The sequence below is a fragment of the Strix uralensis genome, chromosome Z (assembly GCF_047716275.1).
Source record: "Strix uralensis isolate ZFMK-TIS-50842 chromosome Z, bStrUra1, whole genome shotgun sequence".
In the NCBI taxonomy this organism is placed as follows: Eukaryota; Metazoa; Chordata; class Aves; order Strigiformes; family Strigidae; genus Strix; species Strix uralensis.
The window spans coordinates 36,558,875-36,582,319 of record NC_134012.1 but is presented as its reverse complement, the minus strand read 5'-3'; positions in this window follow the sequence as shown (position 1 = coordinate 36,582,319).

Genomic DNA, 23,445 nt, shown 5'->3' with positions numbered 1-23,445 from the left:
AGCACCTTCAGCGTTTTTCAGTAAGAAGTCAAGAAATTAATAATATGCATGGAAAGTGTCAAGAATCTGTCAAATATTAATTTCTTTTAGTTATAACAGCAAAGTGAATATTGCTTCAGATCCTAAATAAATAACAAAACAGAAAAGACAAGTTAAACCCCAAACAAACATGGAGTTGCACATGAGATAAGACTATCAAATGAAAAGGATCACCCTGGGCACCATTCATTATAGAAAGCTACTGGATTCTACTTCTAAAATAATTCTGAATAAGAATTTAAATGCACATTTACTATTTCCTTATACACAGGCCTTCACAGTTGCCTGTTTTAAATTCCAGAGTACCATGACAGAAAGTGAGAAAGATGAATTATGTGTAAATTCTCATTCTTCATCACAAAAATGCCATTTGCAATAGAAATTGCCCTATTTCTCTGAACTTTTGTTGTTACAAAAAACCCTTTACCTTTCCTTATTTTTCAGCTCTGGGGTTAGAACTGGAAGTTGGTTCTGTGAGTTCTCATTCTGCTGTAACTTCCACCACCACAGCACCATGTAGACACATTGAAATTGCAGAAACAAAGCCACTACAGACATGTGCTCTGCTCTGTACTGCATGTTGTAATGGGTGAGTAAACAGTTCTGCAAATCTAATTCAGTATGTACAGACCCTATTAGTATGGCATTTTGATTTGTAAAAATCACATAATGTTTTAAAGCTTGCTCTGCTACGCAGTAATAATACCTGACATTGCATATGCAGAAGCATAAGATCTATTACTGCACAAATAAATGATTGAAGGCTTTCATATTTCATGTTACAATACAACATCAGTCCAAATTAAAGGTCACCAAAGGTGTTTTACATCCCAAAGGCTTTCAGTGTACTGAGTGGAATATATCAGTATTCTCACCAAATCATGGCATCACAGAACCACAGGGTGGCTGAGGCTAGTCTGTATCTCTGGAGATTGACCTGTCCCACTGTTGCTCAAACAGGGTCGGCTGAGCAGGTTGCTCAGGGCCATGACCAGGCTTCAGTACCTCTAAGGAGGGACTCCACAGCCTCTCTGGGCAATCTGTGCTAGTGTTTGATCAAACTCACAGTAGAAATGTTTTGGGTTTTTTTCTTAATGTTTAAATGAAATTTCCAGTACTTCAATTTGTGCCCATTGTGTGCTGTCATGCAGCTGGCCACTACCAAGAAGAGTCTGCCTCTGTCTTCTTTCCACACCCTCCATATGACATTAATAAACACTGGTAAAATCCTTCTGAGCCTCCTCTTCTTTAGGTTAAAAACTCTGCCTAATGCAGCCCAGGATGCTGTTGGTATTCTTTGTCACAAGGCCATATGGCTGGCTTATATAAATATAATTTTAATTATTTGTAGCTGCTGATTTAAAACTGTTTAGAGAATATGTGCATCTTAATAGGCTTTCTTATTAGCACTTATCTTCTCAGGCAAGTTTTCTATGTCCAGGAGAAGACTGAGTTCAAGAAGGGGCACAAGTTTTATCCACACTTACCAAAGCATTTGAACATTTATTTTTGGTGATACCTGCTTAACTACTTTGCTGAATCACTTTGACAAAATTCTGGGGAAGACATAGCTATAGCTTTTAATAACTCCATTAACTTCCTTGGTTTGTAAAGCTGAGAAGTAACATCTAGAAGAGACTCTAAGCAATAAAGCATACTCTACAGCATCTCTGCAACTTGCAAAAGAGTTTCCCAAGACATGAGATAGGGACGTAACACAGAGAATGTGAAAACAGAATGAGGTAAATATATAGTTGGATTGCATAATAAAAGACTAAGAAAAAGAGGAAATTATCTTTCAGTGGAGTTTCCTAGTTTGGTTTGTGGTAACAATTCAGCTTATTTCAAGTTCTGGGAAAGGTTTAGAGGGCTTGGATTTTGAAACAAGCTCAACCTAAATTTTTAGATCCTTGTCTACACCCTTATTCATAGACATGGTTTTTATACAGCTTACTATTCTTTGACACTGATTGGTTGTAAACTGAAATAGGTTTGTACCTGGGCACAACTGGCTGAAGAAGAAAACTGCACTCTCATTGTTCAATAATCATATACACTGAAACAAGGTATTGTCACACTTCCAGAATTTGTTATCAGCAAGTCACAACTCCTAATTTTGAAACTGGCTACCATTCTAATTAATTCATGTCAAGCTACTCACAGTTCTATTTATCATGCCCTATTCCATCATGCGATGATTGTCTTTACATATACCCATTAGAGTTGAACAAGCTAACACAGACCTGGGAAAACAGCCAACCCTTCTCCCCATAGCATGCTACACTATTATTTAGCTTGTTTCATTTGACTGCCATTTCCTTCATAGAATGGGCAGCTAGATGATCCTGGTTTACACACACTTTCCCAATAAATCAAATGTTATACAGTCCTCATAAACTTACTGCCCTACATATGAAAATTTAGGTATCAGAAGAAAGCAAGCTGTCAGATTTGCCCAATTTCTGTGTGCACTACATCAAGGCAAGGAAGATTTCCAGAGGAAAAACTTCATGCAGAATACTTTGTAAAGGTAATGCATCCTCGGGCTTTTTCTTCTAATATAGTCAATGCACATTTAAGTTATTCACTCTGATAGTTGCAGAAATCATGGCTTAGGGAAGAGCATGCTGCCTCTCTCTCTCTTTTTGTTTCTGGTCAGGCCACTCTCTTGAATGAAGGAAAAATGAATTCCCAACAGTGCTGAGGCATGAATAGAGGTATTGTTCTCACAGGGGCCTGAATACCTCTGAAATATATCAGAGAATTAGCTTGTAATTTTTTTCTGCTTCCTCCTTAAAGTGTTTTGAAATGACTAATACCTTACCAAGAAGCGGCTTCTTACATCTCATGCAGACTAATTCCCTGGGGCTCCCATTATGTTGGCAACCTAAAATGATCAGTTAACAGAGTGCGTTAGCAGCAGTGAGGGGGTGAATAAAGCACTGAGAGAAGGGAAAGTAGTGTTCTGTGGCTGGTCTCCCTCCTCTTTTAGTAGCATGTCAAACATAATTATGCTCCTGTCATCTGCACATACAAGACAGGATTTTAGTTATGATATCTTGCCTGGCATGTAGCTGCTGTTGACAGGCCCCTTTGACCCTGTTCCAAGCAGTCTGACTCTTACAGATGACAGGACCCTGGCCTAGATGCAAGAATTAACCTTCCTAGGCAGAAAAGGCTTTATGAAGGGAAGAGGATAAAATGCTACAGAAAGGTAGGTCACCTTGTGGACTGGTTGTTTTTCAGTGAGAAGTTGCAAGAGACTACATTGCACATTGCACATGAAATGGCTAGGAAACCATTGCTGTCCATGGACCGGGGCATGCCTGAGGCACCAGGCTAGACAGTTTTGTGCTACCCACACCCTCCTATCCAGGTAAACTGTTCTGTGAAACACACATAAGATACCAAAAAGCTGACAGGCCTTCTCAGGAGCATGAGCAGTTCATAGAGGTAAAGCTGCAAACATGAGTTACACTACTCAGGCATGGTGGAAGAAAGATAGTAAGTTAAGAGACAGACGTCATTATTCAAAGAAAATTGTCCATCTCCCTCCCAGTCTTCCTCAGCTTTTAGGCAACAAAAGGACTGAAAAATTCAGCAAAGTTTTAAAATGTTTTTGTGCCTTCTGGGAAAGGAAAAAAATAGATTACTAGATCTACACTGAAACAATGCTGTCTACGTAATACTATTTCCCCAGTGCCCTGCTAGAGTTACCATCATTTTTTTAATTATACAAAACATCCATTCAGATGGAATAGACACCTCCAATGCCCTGAGAAGAGTACTTTCAGCCTTGAACATTTGCTTTTGGGGTTGGAGAGCAAATTTGGCTCCTAAGCAGGAACACGCCTGGGTTTAAAGAGACTGAGATTTTGCAAGTCACATACTTAAGCATGGAAAAACCTTGCTTTTAAAATTCCCCAATGATTGCCTTGCTTTCACTGATGGCATGTGCATTTCTAATAAGAAGCTGGCAGTACAGCAATACAAATTTTATTCACTCAATTTACAAACCTGTCTTCTGAGCATTTGAGCCCTCTAAGGATCAATGACAATGAAGAGCTGCCTTCCAGAGGACATGCTTGAAACTGTGTTCAGTGATGTGCCAGTTTACAGCACACCATAAACTGAGACAAAGCAAGGTCCTGTGGGAATGTCTTAGACCTAGAATTACCTACAAGGTCCTGAAAAAACACCTGATGGAAGGCTTGCATGAGAGCTACACTTGAAAAACCTACAGCTCAGCTCAGGTCACCATGCAAAAGACTGAGGAGCAGATGGGACATCAGATAACAGAAAGTTCACACCAGATGAGATCAGAAACACATTCTGAACTACTGTTTCAAGTTCATCAGAGTTAGATAGCTCTCCCTGGAGAAGCTATTGACACTAATTCATGGCAGTTAAGCAACCACATAAAGCAGTGGGTCAGATTTTCTTTGGCAGGTTCATTATGCAAGAGTATAAAATACCAAAAATAAATACTACAGAGATGAACATGATGGCACAGCATGAGTTGGAAAAGCCCACAAGAACTCCCAAGAGTCAAGTCATGAGCTGACTGTGCAGGTGATCCCAAAGAAGCAACAATAAAGCCTTTATGCACTGCTATCATTTGTTCTTTACAAGACATGTTATACAGGAAAACAATTCAGGTATAGTTTAGAATTTATCAAAGAAGCATGAGTGAGATTATATTGCATATTTCTCTGTTTCTAATATAAAATTTAATGTTACTTCAAAGACTTGAAATATATGAATTCTAACTCTTCCTTAACAGACCTTTAAATACCATTTTAATATGCAAATGTTGCAATTCTAAAGGTAATTTAAATTAACTCAATCCAAGTATTACTATAATTGCAAGGATAAACCTCGCATTGCAATTTAAAGGAGGAAAATATTTTTATGGTTGTTTTGAAATACGATAATTGACAATGGGAACCTGATATCCTCAGCATTCTCATAAGGAAAAAAAAAATACAGTTAGAGCACTCAGGGAGACTGATTAATGTGTTCATTACAGGTTAATTAGCCAAACACCTACAACTGAATTACAAACCCCATGTGAAGGACAAGGACTCATTAGAAGTCTCATTATCCTGTGTCTTTGAAATTACCCTGTGTAGAAGCATGGAAAACCTGAAAGCCAGGAAAGCACATAAGCTGAGTCTTGGAAGGCAGAGGACAGAGCTTCCAGTTGCTTAAAGGAAGCTGGAAACTACAGAAATAAATTCAAAGGAGGAGAGGGTTAGTAGGGTGGCTAAAATTATAGAGCTTCTAAAAATTGGGAAATATGGAGGGCTCTGCATCCGTCATACAGAGTAGGTCAAGGTGGTTCAGTATGGTCATCATGAAAAATTATAGTAGTCTGGAAGATATTGATGACTGACATCAAAAAGTTTTTCTCTTTACAAGGAAAACTAGCCTTCACGAGGCTAGTTTTGCCTTCTTTACCCCTAGTGTTTGCCTTTTTTTCTCCCTGGCCACTTAAATGAGCAAATACAGGCTCTCTGAGGATTAAGGCAGCTGACCATCCACAGAAGTCTCTCTCTGATACAACTGACCATGAAGAAATTCTTCTCAGGCACTAAAGGCTGATGGACTGCAAACATGGAGAGGTTATTAGACAAATGAAACACATATGTGTTCATGCATCTCTTTTGTCTTTACAGACTAGAACACTTACTCTGGTTTTATCACAGTCTTGACTATAATCCACACATTTGCCTCAGAGAGGCATCAGTGTCCTCTGGTAATTTTCCATCAGCTTTCCACACCCTGGAGGATCTAAGTCTTAAATACACCTGATTAGTACTGAAACATCACGCCCCCATGCCAGACATCTATTTCTTAGAATCTTATCTATCTTACCCAAACTGCATATGAAAGGCTGTACAGAAGATCCCCAAATGAGTTGTGCAGATGGTCTGACCTCTCAGACCTGTGGTTGTCCTTTGATATGAATGTAATAAAGAACACATTTGGCATTGATGTTCTTGCAAGTCATGTATCTAAAAGAGCATCACCATATGAATAAGACAAGATGAGAAACACATTAAAATAGAATGGTAAACAGTCCCAGGAAAAAAATATCTTAGCCACAAGGATGTCAACCACAAGGATGCTAACTGCTTCACTAGGGCATTTTGCCATGGAGTTTAATATACCATATACTATTTTTATTATTGAAGCACTTTCTTAATCTTCAGTAACGTTTTTCATTGATCATCACAATTCAAGTCCTTAACATCCAGTTGGGTTTGAGAGATGTACAACTCCCTTATAGTTAGTATATCAAGTAATGTAAATTTCCATGTATAAGCAAGTGTCCTTAAGCTAAGTGCTCTGTGCTCAGAATATAGTTTCATAAGAGTGTAAGACAGCAAAGAGGACTCCTTAAAGTTGGAATGGCCACAAATACTCCACAGGTTACAAGGTTACATTGAGTTTCAAAATAAAGTCCTTGCCTTTTCAGAGGTACACAAGAACACCTGAGCACAGCCACATACCTTAGCTTTCATTTATTTCCCATACACACATTAAAAGTTTAATAGAAACTAATACAGACTAACAATTTAATGTAAACACTGTGTAGATGTGTGATAATCAGAGGTCAGGAGTACCCATTACTAGAAAAAAAAAATGCTTTTGAAGTAGTATAATACAGCTCTGTGGTTATGTTCTCTTTTTTCCTCATGCAAAAAACAGTTCTGATACTAAGAGACAAGGAAGAGAAAGTGGGAAGACAGTGTGAAGATCCACTGAATATAAGGCCTTCAAACGTTTTTTTAATGGTTCCTTTAACGGTTGGACTAGATGATCTTCAAGGTCCCTTCCAACCTAGATGATTCTGTGATTCTGTGAAACCAGATGTCAGGAGGTGAAAAATTAATAAAGTTGAAAACACTTGTTAGCTTTCTTGCAGGCTGTAAAGTTGAAAATAATTTTTTCTTTTAAAATACCAGTTCAACCATATGAAGACTAGAGGAAATTAAGAGTAAATCACTAAAGGATTTGATTGCTCAAATAGACAGTATAGAAGGCTGACTAGAGAAGTGCTATACCTTTATATATATATATCTCCTCCAAAAGGAATGCAGCTAAGCCCTTTAGGTCTTTGAAACAGAATTTCCTTAATAAAAGTAAATATAATAGTAAATCCTTTATCTTATTTTCTGTCACTTCAAAGGTTTTTTTCTTCTTTGAGAATAAGCAAATGTTATGTGACACCATTAATCAAAGTGAGGTCTGTATGTTCTAAGCAAACTTTCTCCTATAGTTTTAACTGTTCACTATAAAATAACACTATGCTGAAAGTGCATCATTAATTTTTTCTGATTTCAACATTCTTAACTTATTATCTTAATGATTTCAAAGTGCTGTTAGCATTAACAGCAGTATGTATCCTAAACCAAATCATTTACGAGCTTCATAGCTTAGGTCATAGGCACAGAAAAAGCATTTAGCTTAGAACAAACCAGCCACTCCCTTGCTCAAAAGGAAATGTAGGATGAATAATGACTTTTTATACATACATGTAAAATTAATTTGATGATAACTTCCAGCTCACTTAGACAATTCATAATGGTTGTTCTTCAGCGATTAGCTGGGCTAAAGTTACTAAGAAGTAGGGCTATGCATTACTACATTTCTTTGCTATGTTTTAAGGAGTTATTGGTAGGCAAACTGCATCCCAGCCCTGTATCTCTCTCTCCTGTTGCTGCCTAAAAGCAGTAGAAAGTAATTTGTTAGAGGAACATATCTTCATTGATTTGGATGTGTAGCTGTGGAAAGAACATAACTGAGGAAATGTGAACTGATAAGAAAGTCATACTTCATACATCAGCTGTTTTCACTCGATTTTCTTCATTGGTTCAGACTCACAACTCCTTGCTGGAACTGTCTTGCTCTTATTTTTCTTGTAATACATAATCTTTAAGTCTGTAAAATGTGAAAGGCCTGAGGCATCTTTTTCCAGAATGTTAATTTTTTAATTGACTAATGGACACTTTTTCTTAACCTGTGTTTCTCTTAAAGTCCCCATCAGCTATTTGTTGCCATCATCTTTCAAAACTGTTGCCATCACTGATACATTTGGCATACCACTTAGCCAGTATTCAGTTCAGTGGATGACATTATCACATTAAATGTAGTAAAATTTTCCAACGCGGCAAATTTTATCACAAACCTGACAGCTTATTACTCTTCCTAGATTAAAAAAGCATATATTTTTATTTTACAGTTTATTATTATCTTTTTTTCCCTTGCTATCTACATAATCCTGACATCATTGGAAGGGTGAGTCTTAGACAAACTCATTGAATTACAGAGATTTCATGATTTAAATACCAGCCTATAAGTCTTTATACAATTGCTAGATCTCTCAAGCTTCTGAATTTGAGACAGGTGAGGACCAAGAATCTAGTGAGGAAGCTAAAAAGGACAGAAATTACAGACTTGGGGTTGTAATGTCTCAACTTCCTAACAAAACTTTTGCTGAACAATAACAAAATGTGTTTTATAACAAATAGTCTACTATTGTTATTTTGCTATGAGAGAGAAAAATATAATAAATTTCCAGTATAAATCAAACCTCCAAGAAAAAATAAACTCCTTATAACATAATACCATTCTAAAGTTTTCAAAAGTCATGTAATTCTAGTAATTAGAAAAATATTTATGTTTTAAAATGACCATGATTTTTGTCTTTGTCCAGATTTTAAAACAAGAAAAGCAATTCCAGGCCCTAATCTAGAAAGATTTGAGAATCTAGCTTCCTTTTATGCTGAAACTTATCCATCATTAAACGTAAGATGAAATGAGTAAACTACATCTAAGATTTGAATTATATCGCACTGATGAATTCTGTGCACCAGATTTGTTCACCATTATTTTTTCAATAACAATTATTTGAGGTGAATTTAGTACTCCCGTTTTTCCTTTTCTGTTTACCACTAGTTTAACAGCAGTCCTAGTCACAGACTAATCTTCATCCATTTCTCTTAAATTATTGACTGCTGATAAAAGTGCAGGACTGGTGACCGTGTTATCCTGATACCGGATCTTTGTGTATTCTCCAATGGTGAAACATAAATCCCATATAATGGAATAATAAGAATATTCCATAAGAATAAGAAAGACATTGGTAATTAAAAAAAAAAAAACAAAAACAAACTAGGGTCAAATGTTATGAAATATATAAGAGTGCTGCTGGTACACAGATTTTTCTGCCAGAGTTCTTTATGATCAACAAAGTCAGATAAAGGATCATGACACTGAACCGTGTCACACTTCGTATAGCATCAGAAGAGCCTGTTCCCTTTTATTCAACATGTGAATATGTAAGAAAAGAAAAAAAAAAGCCATTACCTATGCATTCAAAAGACAAATAGAAATAAATTATTATTAACCTATTACATAAATATGATAAATTATTTGGTCATCTCAGATTTCCTCAAGATAACAGGAAAATTTGAGAAGACTGTAAGATTTGTTTTCATTTCCTGTTCTACAACCAGATGTGTTGAAATAAAATAATTTCACAAAATAAAGAAACAATGTTGATTCATTGTAATTGAAGGCATTCCTCTGCTATAGCTGTTTCAATACTTCAGTCTTGAAAATCAAGATTACTCTAGTAACCATATTTAGAGTTAAACTAAAGTAGACTATTTGTGCTGGATATCTAGTGTGCTATATGAGACCAGTATAAATCTATCTTTCATGGATTGTTGTCAATTAACAGCAATGTCTCACTGCAGTTTGACTGACAATTTATTGTAAACTGAGCAGAAAGACTGAAGAGAAAACAGAGATAGACTCTGAGTTGTCCTTAGCTGATCATGAGTATTTTATACCTGTCATGTAAGATAATTTAGCCTTTATGACTGTGAATCTTGAATAGCAAGAACAAGTGACTAAGGTATTTAACAATGAGTCTGAGTATCTCTTGATAGAGCAAGCCATGTGAGTTAAATCTAGCACTTTTGGGGGATTTAGAGCATGGATGTTGAGAGTCAGGACTCTGGTCTCACATGACCAGTTTTATTGTTTGGAAAGCTATGCCTTCCTTCATCACCCATTGTTGAGATATGTAGCTTATTAGGGAGACACTGTATGCAAATTAGCATCAAAATCTGGAAAGGAACATTAATTTAACATATGAAGACATATCTTAACCAGGACTGTTTAGCTTTCATTGTCCACTATGGGGTATAGTCACTTGCTAGAGATAATAAGTTTAAGCAGCCTGTCTTTAGTTGATATAAGACAGTTCCTAAATATTATTTAAACAGCTTTCACATTTAATATGAAACTCATTCCACTTCCTTAGGACACAGAAAGAATTAAAAATTAAAGGTCTTAAGTATAACAGCAGAATCTCTCAATTTTACCTACACACAGCTTGCTAAACAGAGAGTTGAAAGCTCTCTAGTTGATAGCTAGAGCTGAGAGGGAAAAAACTGAAGAGTATTTTAACAGTGAAGTAAAACCACAACTAATGACTTTAGGAGACAGGAGCTAGGTGGACAAGCAAGCATTACAGTTTTAAATATATGATATTTGGCTTCACCTCCCAAGTAAGAGGGCTGGCACTGATTCAAAAAGGCTGGTCTGGCATGCTTGTGCCTCTGAGAGGGACCACACTGCCTGATGGAAACAACCACAAAAGCCACAGCGACAGTACAGCCTTCCAAAGGCAACAAGAAAACAACCAGACTGGCAATTAGACCATGCCAGCGCTTGGCCTTGGTGAAGAGAAGGCAGGCAGGCATCTGAAATGGCTCATCTGTCCACAGGAAAGAGGGGCTCAGCCATCAGCAGATGGGACAAAGTAAAGTAGCCATCAGATAACAGAGGGAAGCATATTGAGCATGAATGACCTTCTCCCCTAGCACCAACAAAACAAACATGATAGGAGGTTTACACATACTTCTACATCTTGAAAATAATATTTTTTCAGTGTTCATTGAAACCTAAGACATCTGTGTGAAACATCTTTGCATGTGAAATGCAGGACAGAGTATGGATTTTTATGTCTCTTCAGTCTGTATCCTGGAAGCTATTTTGCCATACATGGAATCCTCTTTTCATCTCACTGGTTGCCAAACAACTCATATTTTAAGAATTTTCCCTTGTGCCATGTGATAAACTGCGCTGTAGGCAGTTTCTTTGTTGCAGATATCTCTGGAGCCTACAGGCACTGTGGCTTCCATAAACATCTGTTCTAAAATACTCCTTTTCCCATTTCATTGTAGGTTTTCTTACTCTTACGTTGGCTTGCTGTTTCAGTCCAATAATTTAAGAAAAGAAAATGAAAAACTGTTGATGTAACAAGTGGTTAAGAAGAACCAAGAACTTTTATATCTTAGCTTTGTTGGAAACTGAAAATTTATCCAATCTTAACTGGTCATCTTCTATATATTTTCTGTATGAAAGAAATGTCAATTTCTTAAACAGTACAGAAATTGGATTGTTGTATTAGCAGATTCAGAGTTTAAATGACAAAATAAAGTTTTCTGGCCTCCATGTTTCAGAAGATGGTGGTAAAATAGATGATGTATAGCACAGTCTTATTGAGCCTAAAGCAAAACACATCACTACTAGCAGCATGAAGACTCTCTTTAATTCAGTCACATTCTTTTCCTGGAACATCCCTGTAGAAAAAAAATAATGAACTATGGGCTAGATAAGTGGACAGTGAGGTAAACTGGAAACTACTAAATTGCTGGGACCAAAGGGTTGGGATCAGCACCACAAAGTCCAGCTACAGCCTGGAGTCTGCAGGGCAGTACCCCAGGCGTGGATGAGGCCAACAGTATTTAACAGCTTCCTGAATCACCTAGATAGTGGACCAGAGTGCACTCCCAGCAAGTTTGCAGGTGATACACCAGATAGATTTGCTGCCATCCAGAGGGACTTAGACAGGCTGGAGTGATCAGCCAACAGGAATTTAGAGAAGTTCAACGAAAGGGAAATGGCAAGCCATTTCCCTGGGGAAGAATAAGCCCATACACCAGCACAGGCTGGAGGCTGACTGGCTGGAGAGCACTTTGTCAGAAAATGTTCTGGGGATCCAAGCTGACCATGAACCAGCAAAGTGCCCCTGTGGCAAAGAAGACCAACAGCCTCCTGGGCTGCATTAGGCGGAGTGCTGCCAGCAGGCTGTCAGAGGTGATCCTTTCCCTTCACTCAGCACTGTTGAGACTCACCTGGCTGCGGGTTCCAGTACTGGGCTCCCCAGTACAGGAGAGTCATGGACATAGTGGACAGCACCACTGGACAAAGGGCAAAGGGCCATGAAGACAATGAAGGTCTTGGAGTATCTGTCATAAAAGGAGAAGGTGAAAGTGCTGGGAGTGCTTGGCCCTAAGAAGAGAAGGCTCAGAGGGACTTTGCCAGTCTTTATTAATATCATATAGCGGTATGTGGAAAGAAGACAGAAGCAAAATCTTCTTGGTGGTGCCCAGCTGCATGACAGCGCACAATGGGCACAAATTGAAATACTGGAAATTCCATTTAAACATAAGCAAAAAAACCACAAAACATTTCTGAGTAGAAACACTGACACAGATTGCCCAGAGAAGCTGTGAAGTTTCTCTCCTTAGAGATATGGAAATCAGCCTGGTCGTGGCCCTGAACAAGCTGCTGCAGCTGACTCTGCTTGAGCAGAGGTTGAACTAGGAGACCTCCAGAGCTGCCTGACAGTTTCAGCCACTGTGTGATTCTGTGATTGTGTGAACATGGTGGAGACCCATCAATAAACATACTGCTGTCATTCTTTCTAACTGATGCTGAATGAAGGAACTGTGCAATGCTTATTTGCTACTACATCCAACTTTTCTGGATAAGACCAGTTAATATCAGGGCATGAACCACATACGTGCGTTCAGGTATAGAGCTGTTAGCACAGGTTCATATAGTTTTCATCTTTCATTAAATGAACATGTAATTCTGGTGAATGTAAAATGTCCCATGATGACTATTGCAGAATAAGACATTCTTAATCTTTTCTAAAAGAAAGCTGAAATACCAGTGTGAACAAGACTGCAAGAGAAAGTTGCAGGAGTATATTCCATAGGTAGGCAAATAAAGTCTAGGAACACTACAAGATGTACAGTTTATTTATTTGTTTCTGCCCTATGGCAATACCATTTGTATACATGTTTCCAGGTTGTACTTTATTGGGTGAATTTTTATTCCTGTGATATCTTCATGAATAACCGTTCATCCTAAATTATATGCTTACTGTTTTTTCTACTTCATCCCTCACAGTGTCATCTTTGTCATCCCAATATTCCATTATTTTCTTCAAAAATGGATCTTTAGTTGGCTTTCAAAGATGAACAGCAGCTAGAATACACATTTTTCTGATTCAGTTTTTCTAACTTCACTAATGTTTTTGAGACTTAAGATGCCTTGAAGAAACCTGATTTTCAGACAGTAAATCCAGACTCCTTGAGGAAAAAACTAAACATGACCCCAAACACAAAAACCATTGTCTTAAAGCTGTGCAACCCAAACCTGCATATTGAGTAAGGCACTCTGCAAGTACCAATGAAATTACTCTTCCCTCTGGCCACAATTATTGGCTGGTAAGACCTACTTTCTTTACTGACCAGTTTGTCATGTGTGACAATTTGACAAGCATACCTGCAGTACAGAATGCCTTCAGAAGCTTTGTTTTCTTTGGCTGGAAGTCCTATGCTCTTCACTGCAAGACTTTGTGGGACAGAAAAAATACAAGAGCAGAAGCAGACTGGAGCTGTGAGGTCATCAGACTGGGCTTCAGTATCTTATTAAATCATTCGTTGGTACAAATGCACAATTCTTTCTTTTTAAAACTGGCATAGAAAGTGGATGTCAATTTGAAATTCTGAGTTAATCACACAAATGGTTCAAAGGAGTGACAAGACTTATTTATTTTAGTTAGAGAATTCCAAGTCAGATGCAAGCTGGAAAAGCTGTATGTAATTTGTGATTCACCATCAGTTTTAGAATTCAGGCCAGTATTTCCTGAAGGCGTAGAAAAGGAGGAGGCAGTAAGAACGCTCTGATGATCAATTATTATATACTTATACAACAGCATTCCCTTTTCAGAGAGGTGGTAAATTCGTAACTGAGAATGGTTCTACAGAACAAAACCTGACTCACTTTGGCTGAACCCAAAACTAGGGAATGTGATTAATATAAAGAACATCAAAATAGGGAAAACACGTACCTTTTTGAGCTTTAGTACATATATAGGAAACACAAAATACGTGCTACTTCTACTAAAATGTATCCAACACCTAACTTTCGTACTAAATGCCTGTAGTGTAGTTTATCTCACCTGATTAATCCTGTTAGTCATATGTTTATGCACTTACCTTAATGACTGTTGAAGCTGTGCAAAACACAGAAGCAATTTGGCCATGCTATTTTTCACGTAAAAGATATTGTCATATTATTTCTGACAAAATTTGTCAATATTTTTTTCTCCCATGATTTGACAGAGCTACTTAACATACATGAGAGATAATCTTTTTTAGTTAGCTGAAGTTTTGTAGCTACAAGGTAGCTACAGCCACTCCAATCACGTGCTCCACCACAAGCTGACACACATTTTCAGACTTGATTCTACATAGGTTTTAGGTATTGATGATCAAAGCTTTCATCCATGTCCTGTTTAGTTGGTTGGTTTTAAAGTGAATTTAGATTGGCAATCTCTATTTCAAATACTTTTGCCCTATCATTATATACAGGCAGTTTTGGATTCTATTGTGAGCACATCCCCTTTTCCATGTTATACCAGAGCTCTTTTCAGCCTTTTTTGTTTGCCGAGTATCTTCATCACTAGCACGACTCTATTGCACAGCTGAGATCAATGATTATTTTTCTCTGTGCTAATCAGGTTTTACATATCAGATCAAAAAAGTTTACTTGATTGTAGTTCATGTTGTCTTTTTTAACTTGGAGATAAATTTACAAAGACGCTAAATTAGCTTTAAGTGCAGTAGAACGTGTGCAGGCGAGATAGATTACACACAAAAAATAGGAAACAGCACCCCTTAGAGGCCATTTGGATCAGTTGCTCCAAGACCATTAAAAAAAAAAAAAAAAAAAAAAATCAGCAGATTTGAATTTATCAAAGCGTCTGTAAACAGCTTCCTTTAAAATCAATGCTATAGCAGAAGGAATAGCAGGAAATCACAAACTTTTCAACTATACCCAGTAGACCTACATAACACACAAAGAATACTGCTGTTGTCTATAAAACTATAAGAGAAGTATAGTTGGACTATATAAAGGGTGGTAGTGTCAAAGGAAAATATAAAAGATTCTCAAAGAAGATAGACTGTGGTGAAGGTTCTTTTCTTACAATTTGGGCTAACCTCAAAGAAAACTTATCTCAGAGAACCTCCACCTATTTGTGGACTACTTCCCAAAGAGGGATGGTAGAAAGACCAAATCTTAGCATTGTGAAAATCAGTTTTAAGTATGTTCCTGACTGCAGTGCTCCATTAGTAGGTTAGTTGATATGCTATGAACTGGATTCTCAAAGTGGTGAATAAAATCAGCTTCCTTTGCTCTCAGCAAGAATATCAGATTGGCATATGATACTTATATTTTTGAAGACGAAGGTTTGGATATTTTCAGACTAATTTATGTTCAGAAAAAATATTTAATTTAATAGTTAGTGAGGACAAGAGGCAACAAAGTGTTAAAAATAAGTTTACAAACATGAAAAAGAACATTTGCAAGGACCTTTCCTGAATTCTGGTTATTTTGTGCTGACAAACAGAGTCATTTTTTTAAACAGGATCTTTTAATAAATGTAGGCTGCAAACCTAAAGCATAGAAAATTCCAGTTAAATACTTTTTCCTGAGAATAAGAGAAGTGTGTCAGAATTAGTGCAATAACACTAGGCCAAAGGAACATATAAATTCAGGAGTAAATCTGATTTTTCTAATGGCCAAAACTAAGAACCACCCAACACAGAAATTTATTGCCTACCTGTTTGCAAATGTTTCCATCCCATGTGCTCCTCCACAAAATGTTTTTGAGGCCGTTGGGCCTCTGACCCACCCCCTTTTGAACAGAGCACTTAAGATACACAAACCATATGCTAACAATAACTGTTAATCTAGATCTTAAAAATACAACACTTAAAACTTCTCAACATCTTCTTTAGGTCACTGAAGGTAAAATTTATGCAGTAAGGAATGGAAACAGAACTAACAGGAAATGAAGGGACATGAGTAGGTATTGTATAGGCTGAAAAAGATGTTCTGATTTTTCTGTCATACCACTCAGATTGGTCCTAGCCTGAAGAGCAGCAAGCCATTGCAGCCCAGGTGTGACAGTGCCCCACAGATACACATGAAAATGTCTGTTTGCACTGAACAAAACATCAGCTACGAAAAGCAACAGAGGGGCTAGAAAAACACATCAGGGTGAGAATATATCATCCCATTAAATACTTTCTCAGAATCCATATGATTATTTTGAGAAGGAGGCATGCTGGACTCCTTGTTAGGTAGGAAATGAGCTTCCAGTTCTAAGAGCTAACCTTTGTTCTGCCATAGCTTTCAGCTAAAATACATACAGAAAAACACCAGATAACAACAGCCAAGTTCAGAAATGGTCCATGTTGGCTGATATTTCTGGAGTTTCTTTTGGGTTTGTGGTTTGGGTTTGGTTTTTTTTTTCATACAAAAGACCATATTTAATGTTCTCAGAAGTACCAAATTGAGATCAGGGATAAATTAAATTCTCTTACTATACTTAGTATCTCCCTCCTACTATTTGTCACCATTATCTGTGACATTTGAAAAACATGTTTGTTTTCTTAACACCAGCTAGCACAATGCAGTTCTGCAATATGCACTGCCTTTGGAAGGTAATGCAATACTGACTTGGAGCATATGTAAGCCTGTGTATATCTCAAGATACTGAGAATAGTTATTCTCTTATTTCAGATGGCCCAAAACCATACAGAATTCATTTTCAATACCCCTCAAAACATAATTACTGAGATTGATAAACTACTGAACTAACCTTTAGCACAAATTCTGTAAGTCTTTATTCATCAAAGGTTGAAGTATTTCTTGACACAATGATAAAGAATGGGCTTTTTTCCTAATAATTTTGATCTGATTCAGGATGCAAAAGCAAATACACAGACAAATCTACATGAAAGCTTTTCAGTTTTGAGAAGAAAAGGGTCTAGTTTAATCTCTCATATTTCTGGAATCTACGCGGTACGTGTGACTCTTCATTCCCATCTATTCTGTATGTCTTGAAAGGTAAGCTCTAACAAATGTATCAACAATGTTGTACTGTTATATAGATCAACTTCTGTTTATTTCTTTCAGAATTTATTCTCAACAAATAAAAATGTGAAATGAAGGAGGTAACTGCCTATAATTAAGGTAACGAGCATTTTACTCCATGAACGGCATTGATTTTTTTTTCTGGCCTAGAAAAATCCAGATCATTTACTCTCAAATTTAAAATGAGATACTGCAAAACAAAAGACATAATCAAGCAGTAGGTACATAGCTAAAAGCAATACTATACCATACTTATATTTTTTCATCCTGAACAGTGCCAATCTTGTCCCTAGATTAAACTGGTCTCTAGACAGGTTAAAAACATATCATAAGAGCTATTATTCAACCTCAGAGAGGTATATATTATGATCACCTCTGAATCTCACTGATATGATATGGACTGTAAATTACAAATTCAGAGTATTATCTTAATATTTCAGTCAGACATGCAAACATACTTTGTCCCCCAGAATCTACAACTTGGAGTGATATGGTTACACCTCCCATATAGAAAGGTAGTGTTGTACCTCCAGTTATTACAGAGAAGAAAGTAGTTCCTGCAGAAAATCTTTTTGTTTCTGAGCCCTCAGTTAGATACTGAAGATCAGAGAAAAAGATTACAATCTGAAAAAAATGCAGAATTATTTTTCCTATTTCAAAGCAGCAGATCCTTCTCTCAGATTTAAAAATTCATTTAATGAGAATCAAAGAGAGAATTTTTGACAGCAGAGTTCACAAACTTTGTTAATGCTAGACTTTGCCAAAAGTGTTTTGACATGTTGATCTTCCCCCCTCACTGGTATTACAGAATCACAGAATCATCTCGGTTGGAAAGGACCTTGAAGATCATCTAGTCCAACCATTAACCTAACACTGACAGTTCCCAACTACACCATATCCCTCAGCGCTATGTCAACGCACCTCTTGAACACCTCCAGGGATGGGGACTCCACCACTGCCCTGGGCAGCCCATTCCAATGCCTAACAACCCGTTCTGTAAAGAAATGCTTCCGAATATCCAGTCTAACCCTTCCCTGGTGCAACTTGAGGCCATTACGTCTTGTCCTATCGCTTGTTACTTGGTTGAAGAGACTCATCCCCAGCTCTCTGCAACCTCCTTTCAGGTGGTTGTAGAGGGCGATGAGGTCTCCCCTCAGCCTCCTCTTCTCCAGACTAAACAGCCCCAGTTCCCTCAGCTGCTCCTCGTACGACATGTGCTCCAGACCCTTCACCAGCTTCGTTGCCCTTCTCTGGACACGCTCGAGTCATTCAATGTCCTTTTTGTAGTGAGGGGCCCAAAACTGAACACAGTCATCGAGGTGTGGCCTCACCAGTTCCGAGTACAGGGGCAAGATCACTTCCCTGTCCCTGCTGGCCACGCTATTTCTGATGCAAGCAAGGATATCATTGGCCTTCTTGGCCACCTGGGCACACTGTTAGATAAACAGGAAATGTCTTAAACCTTCAAACTAAACCTTTTCAATTTTATTGATTTATTTCTTTAAAAATTAATTCATTTTTAATTGATATAAAAAACCTAGTGAATATATGATGAAAGCTGTGATCACCAAATCACTGAAAACACACGTCCGCATTTTCCATGAACACTAATGGGGAGGAGACCAGGTTACAGGTCCTCAAGAAACAGTCATAACTTGTACCTGTACACTAAGGCTTTCAAAGATGGATATATAAAGTTATACCTGTAAACCTGTGCTGGCTATCCATTATCCTCCACTGTCTTCATTTTGCTCTTGTGGGATTTTTTTTTATCTTTCATGGACCAAGCTTTCAGGCTATTTGCTATACTTCCATTTGCAATTTGAAACTATAAATAATTATGTAGTATAAGTAATTATGTACTATAAATAATAATGTACTTTCCTGTCTCACAATTCAGGCAGGTAACATTGTTAAAACAAGGCAGCTCAACATACCTTATTCATTGATACTTCAATAGTTAAATGACTTACATGCTAGATATAAAGATTTATAGATGCAGTATACTGTCTTTCGAGCATCCTTTTTGTACCTGAAAATATACAGGGCAGGAAATTTGTCAAGCTGGAACACTTAGAGACCTCTATAATCCTATTTAATTCATCTTTTAAATAATATCTGTAAAATATAGTGTTACAGTAATTTTAAAAGCTTCATTTACCAGTATTTCCAGAGATTAACATCTGGTCAGTACTATGATAATGAACAATAGATGCCATAGAAGTTTCAAGGAAGCAAAACTGTTTATTTCAAATATTTATTTCTCAAATTTAGAGAATAATAGGAGAACAGTATTGTAAACATAGCCTGAAATTGGAAGCACAGCTGAAGACAAAGAATGGTGATGAAAGAATGCTGAAAATTGAATTAGATAATACAAGTTTGTCCTTATCACATGTAGACTGCAGATTGTCTATTAGTATGCTTATACTTCCAGGCAGACAAGATTTACAGAGTTAATCTTAACAGAGAGAGGTCACACCTTTGAATTTGATGGTTTGAGGCTTTGAGGTTCTGCTGCTAAGGTTTTGTGATGTGAAACTTAGATCTAGTGTAAAACAAAAGGGTTCTTACATATCTTGAAACAGCTTTTTCATTTTTCAGCCAATTCTACTGAAAACTTTCAGTGAAAAATCCTTACTAAGTCTTCTGGTAGGAATATTGTATGCTGACCGATAGAAATTTTAAGTTATAGATAATAATTTCCCGTTTTCTTTCTTTTCAGAAATTCAGTTTCTAAATCTTGCAGGCTTTACAGTATCCTCTCTCCCACTTCAGTCCCTGAAAGTTTTGGCAACTAAATGATAAATGCTTACTTTATAAGAACTAAATTCCTTTCTTCATAAAATCAATATTCAGTTACAATGCATTTCTAAAAGATACGGACAACTGAGCAAGTGTAAGTCCTAGAGCTGCATTATAGACCATAAAAAGTAATAAAAGTGGAATTTTGCTTTCCACAGGAAAAGTGATCTTATGCTCTAACTAGCTTGAACAAAAGCTTATTGCAGTTAGGTAGCAGAATCCTATTCATACTAGTCTTTGCATCAAGGTAAAAGAAAATAGAATTTTCTAATCCTCAGATTATTCCTAAGGTGACTTTCAGGTGAAAGTTTTCACTGAAGTAGCTTTATAGAGAAAATATTTATCCTGATTAAAATTCTCCCCTCTGAAACATAGATGTTATGGTCATTAGAGTGTAACTCTTAGAAAAGGCTTTTGGTTTGATGCAGCCCAGGACACGGTTGGCTTTCTGGGCTGCAAGTGCACACTGCTGGCTCATGTCCAGTTTTCCATTCACTAATACCCCCAAGTCCTTCTCCACAGGGCTGCTCTCAATCCACTCATTGCTCAGATTGTATTTGTGCTTGGGATTGCCCTGACCCATGTACAGGACCTTGCATTTGGCCATGTTGAACTTCATAAGGTTTGCACAGGCCCACCTCTCAAGCCTGTCAAAGTCCCTCTGGATGGCACATCCCTTCCCTCCAGCACGTCAACCGCACCACACAGCATGGTGTTGTCAGCAAACTTGCTGAGGGTGCACTCAATCCCACTGTCCACGTCACCAACAAAGCTGTTAAACAGCGCTGGCCCCAACACAAGACCCTGAGGAACACCATTTGTCACTGCTCCCCATTTGGACATCAAGCCGTTGACCACAACTCTTTGAGTGCGGCATTCAGCCAATTCCTTATCCACCGAGTGGTCCATCCATCAAACCCATGTCTCTGCAATCTAGAGACAAGCCTGTTATGCCGGACAACGTTAAATGTTTTGGGCAAGTCCAGGTAGATGATGTCACTTGCTCTTCCCTTATCCACCAAGCCTGTTGTAGAAGGCCACCAAATTTGTCAGGCACGATTTGCCCTTAGTGAAGCCATGTTGGCTGTCACCAATCACCTCCTTATTTTCCATGTGCCCTAGCATATTTGCAAGGAGGATCTGCTCCATGATCTTACCAGGCACAGAGGTGAGACTGACTGGCCTATAGTTCTCTGAGTCTTCTCTTTTTCCCTTTTTAAAAATGCAGGTTTTGTTTCCCCTTTTCCAGTCAGAGGGAACTTCACCGGACTGCCAGAACTTCTCAAATATGATGGATAGTGGCTTAACCACTTCATCCACCAGTTCCCTCAAGACCCATGGATGCATCTCATCAGGTCCCATGGAATTGTGCACCTTCAAGTTCCTTACATGATCTCAAACCTGATCTCCTACAGTGGGCAGTTCTTCATTCTCCCAGTCCCTGCCAAGGCAAAAAGTCATTGAGCACCTCAGCCTTCTCCATATCACAGGTGACAAAGTCTCTCTTTTCCTTTCAGAGAAGGCCCACATTTTACCTAGACTTTATCACCAATGTGCCTGTAGAAGCTTTTCTTGTTGCCCTTGACATCCCTGGCCATATTTAATTCTACCAGGGCTTTGACCTTCTTAACCTGATATCTGGCTACCCGGACAGTTTCTTTGTACTCCTCTCAGGCTATCTGTTCCTGCTTACACCCTCTGTAGGCTCCCTTTCTGCGTTTGAGTTTGTCCAGGAGCTTCTTGTTCATCCAGGCAGGCCTCTTGGCATTCTTACCGGACTTCCTCTTTGTCAGGATGCATTGCTCCTGAGCTTGGAGGAGGTGATCCTTGAATATTAGCCAGCTTTCTTGGGTCCCTCTTTCCTCCAGGGCTTTATCCCATGCTACTCTGTCAAGCAGATCCCCAAAGAGGCCAAAGTCTGCTCTCCTGAAGTCCAGGGTAGTGAGCTTGCTGTGCACCCTCCTCGCTGCCCTAAGGATCTTGAAGTCCACCATTTCATGGTCACTGCAGCCAAGGCTGCCCTTGAGCTTCACACTCTCCACCAGTCCCTCCTTGTTGGTGGGAACAAGGTCCAGTATAGCACCTCTCCTTGTTGGCTCCTCTATCATTTGGACAAGGAAGTTATCATCAAGGCATTCCAGGAACCTCCTGGATTGCTTATGTGCTGCAGTGTTTTCCCTCCAACAGATATTGGAGAGCTTGAAGTCCCCCATGAGGAATAGGGCTTGTGAATGTAAGGCTGCTCCTATCTGTCTATAGAGGGCCTCATCCGATCATTCCTGGTCAGGTGGCCTGTATTAGATCCCCACTATAACATCTCCTGTCCCCTCCTTCCCTTTAATCCTGACCCACAAGCTCTCAGTTGGCTCCTCATCCATCCCCAGGCAGAACTGCGTGCAATCCAGCCGTTCATTGACATAGAAGGCGACACCTCCTCTCATCTCCCCTGCCTGTCCTTCCTAAAGAGCCTGTATCCTTCCATTCTAGCACTCCAGTCATAGAAGTCATTCCACCACATCTCCATAATGCCAAGAAGATCGTAGCCCTGCAGGCATGTGCACGTCTCTAACTAACTCCTCTTGTTTATTTCCCATGCTATGTGCATTTGCATAGAGGCATTTAAGTTGGGCCTCTGATGAAGCTGACTCATTGGCTGGAGCTCCTTTGTGCTGCTCTTCAGGTGCTCTCCTGATGACCTGTGATCCCTCTCCAGGCTCTGAGCATCTATTGCTGGCACTGGCATCAGACTGGTAGGAGTGAGAAGGATTGAGGTTCCCCTCCCCTGGCAAATTTAATTTAAAGCCTTCTTCACCAGCTTGGCAAGCCTATGACCAAAGAAGCTCTTCTCCTTCTCTGACAGATGGATTCCATCAACCCCCAGCAGAACAGTTTTCTCAAAGCGAGTCCCATGGTCTAAGTAGCCAAAACCTTGGCTGTGACATCAGTCCCGTAACCACTTGGTTACCAGATTTGACTGGTCCTTTCAAACGCCTTCCTTTTGACTGGAAGGACTGATGAAAAAACTACCTGCACTCCACAGTCCCTTACCACCACTCTTGATACTCCTCAGACTGCTCCTGGCTCTATCACTGGTGCCCATGTGAAACAGCAGCAGCAGGTAACAGTCCAAGGCTCTGTAGTCTGTTGGTGACATCCCTGATACAAGCCCCTGGTAAGCAGGATGCCTCTTTAGAGGTTGTAAGAAGTTATAAGCACACCTCTCTAGAGGTTATTAGAACAATTATTTTGTATTGAACCTATCTTAAGTACCATAATTCT